The sequence below is a fragment of the Kogia breviceps genome, chromosome 11 (assembly GCF_026419965.1).
Source record: "Kogia breviceps isolate mKogBre1 chromosome 11, mKogBre1 haplotype 1, whole genome shotgun sequence".
Taxonomy (NCBI): Eukaryota; Metazoa; Chordata; class Mammalia; order Artiodactyla; family Physeteridae; genus Kogia; species Kogia breviceps.
The window spans coordinates 85,251,355-85,258,483 of NC_081320.1; positions in this window are offsets into that span (position 1 = coordinate 85,251,355).

Genomic DNA, 7,129 nt, shown 5'->3' on the forward strand with positions numbered 1-7,129 from the left:
AGAACACAGAGTCCTAACGACTGGACTGCCAGGAAATTCCCCTGAAATAATACTTTAAATAACATAAAAATAATTTAAAATAATGTTGTTTTGATCAGCTGTGCACTAATAATATTGTAATGATAATTAAATCCAGAAGAAATTTAACACTTATAGCCCTATGGTCACAGAAAATAAAATTTTAAACTAATGTCAGATTACATATATTTTGTTGCAGATAAGAATGATCAATAAAGCATAAAATATAGCAGGATGTAATTCTTATGTAGAATGAAAATATAAATATTGGAAGAAAAATGAAATTTTAAAACTTCTGTTTAAAGAAGAACTTGTTTGGGTACATTTTAGATGATTATAGTACCAAATTGCTCTGAAATCTGAATTCCACTTGACACATTTAAAAGCCTGATATAAGAGTTTTAAATTCAGTATTTAGGACCAGAAATCATATCTTTTGCACTACTTAAATTTAAGATGAAATATTTTAGATCTCAACTTTAAAATGTGAGAGGGGACACATAGTTTTTGAAAAGGCTTTTTGTCTATTTGCAAATAAAAAAGTGTGAAAACCACTGCCTGGAGTAAGAAATGTCTTGAGCCCTGAGCGATATGGATGCCCTGGGCCCATATGCCCAGGAAGATGGCAGGGGCAGGTAACCAAACAGGCAACTCCACCAAGCGGACTCCAAGCCTTTTCCTCTCCTAGAGCCTTCCTGAATCCCTGCTCCTGGGATTCACCCTGCCAACCTCAGGATGGAGTACCCATGGAGAGAGGGGAGGAAGAGCCCAGAGAAAGTCATGTAGGGACAGAAGCTGGCACAGTACCCAGAGGTGAACTGCCCCAGCTTCTCTAGGGAAAGGTCAGCCTTTAGGCTGTTCCAGAACCATGAGTCACCACTGAGCCGCTGGGCTGCCCTAGCTTGGGCTTGGTTACCACAGAAACTGCTGTGTTAAGGTGACTCAGCAGAACTGCACAGAACCCTTCAGAGGACATCTGGGAGAGATTATAGCCCCACCCCCATTAACCTTTCAGGATAAGCAGCAGCAGCTGTACCCTCACATCAGTTGGGTTTCTGGGACACATGCTTCCACTTCATTCCTAACACAGAAGATCTTTCTTGTTCTGCTAAACCATGAACCTTTGGGGAGTCCCTTTAGAGGCCAGAGATGTAGAGGACTGTGGAATACTGCCACTGCAACCAGTTCATCTGAAAATTACCACCCAATCCCAAAATTTATATTTTGACAAAAAGGGGTTGGAGCAGGGGATGTTTTGTTTTAAGAAAATCAACCTTGGGACTTCCCTGGTGGCACAGGGGTTAAGAATCCACCTGCCAATTCAGGGGACATGGGTTCAATCCCTGGTCAGGGAAGATTCCACATGCCACGGAGCAACTAAGCCCATGCGCCACAACTACTGAGCCTGCCCTCTAGAGCCCACAAATCACAACTACTGGGCCTGAGAGCCACAGTTACTGATCCCATGTGCCACAACAAGAGAAAGCCCACATGCAGTAATGAAGACCCAATGCAGCCCAAAATAAAATAATAAATAAATATATAAATATATAAATATATATATATATATACACATATAAAATACATTAAAAAAAAATCAAACCTGTTTTCTGGGGTTTGCAGCAGAACTCTCTGCTGACCCTTTAGGGAGGTTAGTGCACTCAGAGATGGAGAAAGTCTGTGTAGCACCAAGGGAAACCTCATAAATTCCCCTACAACTTTGTAGCAATACCTCCTTCTCTCTCCTGTGAGGCCCAGTTATTTCTACAGTGTCCTTCCTTCTCTCCATTTGTTGCCCTTTTCCCTCCTCTTTCAATGGAAGCCTTTAGGTGAGAGTGTTGCTGAGACAGCCTAACTCAGGAGTCCTGAGTTCAAGCAGCTGCTCTGCATTGACTAGCTCTGAGGTCCTAGAAGGCATTTAGCTCTGAATCTCAGTTTCTCCATCTGGACCTCATAACCTGCCTGCCTCTTTGGGGTGTTGTGAGCCTCCAGTGAGCACAGCCACATCTATGACTTGTGACCTGTCCCCCAGCCTTCTTCATCCTCCATCCACAGCCTGTACTGCCTCTTCTCTGCCCACTGCAGGGCTAGCACAGGACTGGACAAAAGATGGTCACCCCTTCCTCCAAAGGTAGGTTATCTGCCCTTTAGGGCAGCAGCCAGAAGGGAAAGCTACAGTCCTTCCACCCTGTCATCTGATGCTGACTGCTGACCCCAACTCAGGCCTCAAACTGCCCTCACCCTCAACTCTGAGCCTCTCACTGACGCCGCGACGCACCCTGACCTCTAATCCCTGTGCCGACCAGGACCTGTCTCCCGTGGGGACAGCTATGGACAGTTTTTATGACCAATGTGAGACAGAACTAAGGTTCTCAGCCTGATTAACTCCGAAACAGAGCTGAAGACACACATATCAAACCAACTTCTTGACATTTTCCACTCAAATGTCTCAAAGGTACTTCTACTTTTTTTTTGGCCATGCTGCCCAGCTTGCAGGATCTTAGTTCTCCAACCAGGGATGGAACCTGGGTCTCAGCAGTGAAAGCGCTGGGTCCCAACCACTGGACCGCCAGGAAATTCCCTAACTTCTACTTTAATATGTTCAAAATTTAACACATAATCATCACCCAACATCTGCTCCTCTCCCAGGGCTTCCTATCTCTGAGAATAGTGCTCCCATCCATCCAGTGCAGAATCCAGAAATCTCGAGGTCGTGCTTGATACCCTTTTTATAACTCCATATCCGAAAGATCACTAAGTAGTCAATTTTATTTTCTAAATACCGTTCAATTTTCCCTTTCTCTCTGTTGTGCTGCCATCTCCCCTAGTCCAAGCCACCATCACCTTTCACCTGGGCTACTGCAATACTTTCTAAAAGATTTCTCTATACTCACTCATCTTTTCTAACCTAAACACTATGCTGCAATAAAAGTGAGCTCTTCAAACGCAGATTTAATCATGTCACAGCCCTGCTTAATACACTTCAGTAGTCTTCCATTCCTTCTAGAGTAATAATAAAAAGCTTACAGGGCCAACAAGTCTGCATAGACTGACCCATGCCTATCTCTGCAGCCTCATCTCCCACCCTGCTCCTCCTCCAGCCACAGGGCCTTCAAACATATTTCCTCTATCTCAGATCTCTCTACCGCCATCCAAATATCCATCAGGAGGGGACTTGTTGAATAAATTTCTGTATATTCACACAATGGATGTAGGTATAAAAAGGAACATAAACTGCTATAGAGTAATCTCCAAAATATGTTGTTTAGCAGAAAAAAGCAAAATACAGAACAATATATTTGGTATCCTACATTTTTATCTTAGAAAAGGAAAATATGTGAACATATCTATACATATTTGCTTATTGTTTAAAAATAGAAGAATAAAACAAGGGACTTCCCTGGTGGTCCAGTGGCTAGGGCTCCACACTCCCAATGAAGGGGGCCTGGGTTCAATCCCTGGTCAGGGAGCTGGATGCCACATGCCACAACTAGGAGTCCACACACCACAACGAGGATCCCACGTGCCACAACTAGGACCCCGAGTGCCAAAACTAGGACCCGGTGCAGCCAAATAAATAAATAAATATTTAAAAAGAATAAAATAAAAACTAAAGTTAACCAATGTTTATCTTAGGGAGTAGGAGGAAACAGTGTGGAAGGGACAGGTATAGAAGCTAGATTTCTCTGAATGTACCCTGTTTTGAAGATTTAATTTGGATACCATGTAAATGTTTTACATAATTTCAAAACAAACTTAAAATGTTAAAAAAAAAATCTCTAAAATTCAAAATTAAAGAAATAACCTTAATTGTGTTTCCAGTTGATAGGTTAGCCACACAGAAAGAGGTAATTTCAAGTGATGCTAAATTAAAAACACAATAATTTGAGTGGTATGTCCGGGGATATATCCCAGGAACAAAAAGAACAGCAATGACAAGCCTCTTAGATAGCCTCATCCACCAGAGGGCAGACAGCAGAAGCAAGAAGAACTACAATCCTGCAGCCTGTGGAACAAAAACCACATTCACAGAAAGATAGACAAGATGAAAAGGCAGAGGATGTACCAGATGAAGGAACAATATAAAACCCCAGAAAAACCACTAAATGAAGCGGAGATAGGCAACCTTCCAGAAAAAGAATTCAGAATAATGATAGTGAAGATGATCCAAGACATTGGAAAATAAAATGGAGGCAAAGATTGAGAAGATGCAAGAAACGTTTAACAAAGATCTAGAAGAATTAAAGAACAAATAAACAGAGATGAAAAAACACAATAACTGAAATGAAAAATACACTAGAAGGAATCAATACCAGAATAACTATGGCAGAAGAACAGATAAGTGACCTGGAAGACAGAATGGTGGAATTCACTGCTGCAGAACAGAATAAAAAAAAAAAAAAAAGAATGAAAAGAAATGAGGCCAGCCTAAGAGACCTCTGGGACAACATTAAACACAACAACATTCACATTATAGGGGTCCCAGAGGAGAAGAGAGAGAGAAAGGACCAGAGAAAACATTTGAAGAGATTACAGTCGAAAACCTCCCTAACATGGGAAAGCAAGTAGCCACCCAAGTCCAGGAAGCGCAGAGAGTCCCATACAGGATAAACCCAAGGAGAAACACACTGAGACACATAATAATCAAATTGGCAAAAATTAAAGACAAAAAAAAATTATTGAAAGCAGCAAGGGAAAAACAACAAATAACATACAAGGGAACTCCCATAAGGTTAACAGCTGATTTCTCAGCAGAAACTCTACAAGCCAGAAGGGAGTGGCATGATATACTTAAAGTGATGAAAGAGAAGAACCTACAGCCAAGATTACTCTACCTGGCAAGGATCTCATTCAGATTCGATGGAGAAATCAAAAAGCTTTACAGACAAGCAAAAGCTAAGAGAATTCAGCACCACCAAACCAGCTCTACAACAAATGCTAAAGGCACTTCTCTAAGTGGGAAACACAAGAGAAGAAAAGGACCTACGAAAACAAACCCAAAGCAATTAAGAAAATGGTCATAGGAACATACATATTGATAATTACCTTAAACATGAATGGATTAAATGCTCCAACCAAAAGACACAGGATTGCTGAATGGATACAAAAACAAGACCTATATATATGCTGTCTACAAGAGACCCACTTCAGATCTAGGGACACATACAGACTGAAAGTGAGGGGATGGAAAAAGATATTCCATGCAAATGGAAATCAAAAGAAAGCTGGAGTAGCAATCCTCATATCAGATAAAATAGACTTTAAAATAAAGAATGTTACAAGATACAAGGAAGGACACTACATAATGATCAAAGGATCAATCGAAGAAGATATAACAATTATAAATATATACGCACCCAACATAGGAGCACCTCAATACATAAGGCAACTGCTAACAGCTATAAAAGAGGAAATCGACAGTAACACAATAATAGTGGGGGACTTTAACACCTCACTTACACCAATGGACAGATCATCCAAAATGAAAGTAAATATGGAAAAAAAAAAAAGAACAGCAATGAAATTTTAAACTGTTTTCAGTGATCATGTTACTATTAATAATAATTGTATTCTGAAACAATTATATGAATATAGCATAGATTAAATCAAATAAACAAGTATACTAAGATCATTAGAAGCCATGATTTTCAGGAAAAATATATATAAACTCAAAGGAGTTACGTTAAAACCCTATAATCCTAAATTTGACTTGGAAATATCAGTTGAAACTCTTGATGTTTCTTTTAAAAAAATAGTTATTTCCTAGCTCTGTCCACTAAGAAGGACTAGAAACAAAAGCCATAGAAATCAGGCATCCCTTGTGTATAGATTGTGGTCTCTAAATGCCATTTTCCAATAATAGAAAGAGGCTCCTTTGAGAAATGACTGAATCCAGATTTGAGTAGGAAGTGTACAAGATGAGCCTGAAACATCTTGCCATACCAAACAGCACGGCCCCACTGGCCAAAAATGAGACAAGTTGGGCCTCAAAAACAATAATAATTGTAATAGGTTGAAACTCCTCAGCTATGCTGAAGTCTATGATTTATAATGTTACTTTTTAAAAAAAAAATCATAAGTCATCTTTGGAAGATGCCAGGAAATCAAATCATTATTTTGAAGCTTGGTAAATACTGTTTACCTGTTTGGGGTTTTTTGGTACAAGCTATTGCTCACAGTAACCAAATATTAGTTGCTGAAAGAAAGGAAGGCCCTAATGAAATAATCTAGGCCCTTGCTACTCCAAGTGTGATCCATGGACTATCAGCACTGGCTTCACCTGAAACCATGTTAGAAATTCAGAGTTCCATGCCCCAATTCAGACCTACTGAATCAGAATACATAGTTTAACAAGATCCCCAGGTGACACCTATGCACAATAAAGCTGGAGAAAACTGATCTACAGAATGATCATCAATGGCTACTGAATAATCAGGTGAAAAACCTAATGGGGGGAACTTCGTAATGAAGTGAGCCACCTGGCAATACCTGAATGCAGGATGTCTTACAACATGAAATGAGACTCAACCAGACATTATGTCTCTCCTGATGTGACACAATAAGACTGCCCAGGGGTTAACTGTTGAAGTTGAATGACGGGCATACAGAGGTTCATTATATTGTTCTCTATACTTTTATATGTTTTTTCCACTTTCCTATTTATTTATTCTTAATTGTGGTAAATAATACATAACATAAAATTTACCATCTTAACTATTTTTAGTGTACAGTTCAGTGGCATTAAGTACATTCACATTTTTGAGCAAACATCACCTGCGTCCATTACCAGAACTCTTTTCATCTTGCAAAACTGAAACACTATACCCATTGAACACTAACTCCCCATTTCCCTTTTCCTCCAGCCCCTGGCAACCACCATTCTACTTTCTGTCTCTATGAATTTGACAACTCTAGGTACCTCATATAAGTGAACATATAAGTGTCCTTTTGTGACCGGTTATTTCATTTAGCATAATGTCTTCAAAGTTGAACCATGTTGGGACTTCCCTGGTGATCCAGTGGGTAAGCCTCCACACTCCCAATACAGGGGGCCCAGGTTCAATCCCTGGTTGGGGAACTAGATCCCACATGTGTGCCACAAGTAAGAGTC